The sequence below is a fragment of the Lacerta agilis genome, chromosome 14, assembly GCF_009819535.1.
Source record: "Lacerta agilis isolate rLacAgi1 chromosome 14, rLacAgi1.pri, whole genome shotgun sequence".
NCBI classification, from domain to species: Eukaryota; Metazoa; Chordata; class Lepidosauria; order Squamata; family Lacertidae; genus Lacerta; species Lacerta agilis.
The window spans coordinates 48732461-48734435 of record NC_046325.1 but is presented as its reverse complement, the minus strand read 5'-3'; the positions used below and the strand labels follow the sequence as shown (position 1 = coordinate 48734435).

The 1975-nt window shown below is 36.5% G+C and overlaps 1 protein-coding gene across 4 annotated transcripts in view; it reads left to right on the top strand.

Annotated features, from left to right (window-relative positions):
* LOC117058596 (poly(rC)-binding protein 3-like) overlaps nt 1-1221 on the top strand; it is a 152205-nt gene extending 150984 nt beyond the window's left edge. For all 4 annotated transcript variants that reach the window (XM_033169844.1, XM_033169840.1, XM_033169843.1 and 1 more), the window contains exon 13: nt 1-1221. This exon is cut by the window's left edge and continues 2625 nt beyond it. The gene's annotated coding sequence lies outside the window, so the exon portion shown is untranslated.
* Nucleotides 1222-1975: the final 754 nt, after the last annotated feature.

Below are 1975 nucleotides of genomic sequence, written 5' to 3'. Positions count from 1 at the left end.
TCTTGTTTAATTTATGTTGCTTTAAACAGTGGCGCCATAATGCATCTCTGTTTGCCTCACAATCTTTTGAACTTAATCCATTTGCCTGCCATATTCACCCACTATTGCACTCCTTGGACACAAAAGCTTTAATGAGGAATTGAACAGAATGCAAATGCAATACTTTTTAAAACCTACTATTTAAAAGTGTGTTGTTTTAATTGTATAGGGCTAAGCACTATTTTTAGTATCGTGTGTCATTTCTGTACTCTGTAGACTTTTCTCTCTCTCAACCTTAGTACCTTTGCACTACCGTTTTGTCACTGTAACCAATTGTAGAACTGCCATTATTGCAAACGATTTGCACTTAACCAAACAGTCTCCATGTCTGTATATACTGAAGGGGGAGAAATGGAAATACTGTCAAGCGGCTTCGGGTATTCAACAGCTCTAGAAACCTGCTGTAAAAACTGTTAAGAACTATTATAACTGTGTTTATAAATTGAAGTAAATCAATGTGAGAATTTGCTTGAATTGAAATGCTGTTCTATGCCGGTTGTACTCAAGTGTTTTTTAAAATGGTGAGAAGTTTTTTCTTCCTGTTTTTCTTTCCTTTTTTTGCCCCCCTTCCCCTGATTTTTGTTCCTGCATTTCAGGCTCTCTTCAGAAGTAACAGGCCTCGGGGCTCTGTAATGTGTCCCAGCATGCACTAGGGCTTGAGCTCCCTGACAGGACTTTTCTAAAGCCTCACGAGACAATGCTTTCTATGGACTAATCAACAGAGGAAGTGATCATTTCTAACTTTATTACTCTTCCAAGATCTCAAAATAAACACTTTTACTCTTTAAGCAAATGTGCTTCCCAACTCCTGTGTTGCTTTCATTGCTATTCTGGTTTAATAATCTTGAGGCTCAGCAAGGAAAACAGATTATTATTATTATTTTTAAAAATTTCTGTAGATGTTCATGCTCTGGCCAGTCTGTACAAAGCATGGGCTGTTGATGTTTTAAACCACTATATATTAAGTATAGACTTGATAAACTAAATAAGCTGTTTTTTTATAAATAAAGGTTTTCCTGACTTTAAAAACCGCATCTTAGCTTTGTGCATACAAATAGCTGTTGTGATTTTTAACTTTGTAACTAAGATGTTGATCAAATACTATTTTTGTGACTTGTCACCAATGAGTTCAGACCTATGGCTTGTTTTGCATTAACAATTAAAGGTTTGACATAATTGCAATTAGGCCTGGTGCTTATTGGGGGAAAGCATTACAATCTAATATGGCATCTTAAAGAGTATTGCACAATAATCTGCTTAATGGGAACTTTCAGCCAACATGTTAAGTGAGTGGCTTAATGAAAAAACACAGCTATCATCCATGTGGAAATGGTTTTCTACATACCGACAGCATTTTGAATAGGATATTATACTTGCAAAAGCTTGCTGGGTCTGTGGGAGGTTCTGGAGAGAATGCATGTCCAGCAAGGCATGTCCATGAGCACAAGAGAGCTTCAGGTACATTTGACAAAAATCAGGCTGCTGTGCCACATTACAACTACTTGTGGAGCTGAGGGGTGTCAAGAAACAATTTAATATGACAGTGGCAGCAGAACTGCTATTAAAAGAAAAAGACACAAATAATGTCACGGGGCTGAAACAAATCCCTTGGATAAACCCAGGTAGCTCTTTGGATGATGAACAATCGCTTTAAAAATACAGGTATCCAGGACATAACTGATGGATTAACAGGCCTTTCCTTACTGTTGACATCCATACTACTAATGTTTGACTTCAGGAAATATTACTAGGCAATATCTAAACATAATTCTTACAGGTTAGGGCCAAGTGCTGAAACTGACAGCAGGTTTATGCCACAGTAAAAAACAAACAAACCAAAACTCCTTCAGAGAAAATATTTTATTGGAATATTTATTCCAAACAACATTTTACTTGATTTATGGCAGCATCTTTGATTAGAAAAAAAGCATCATAT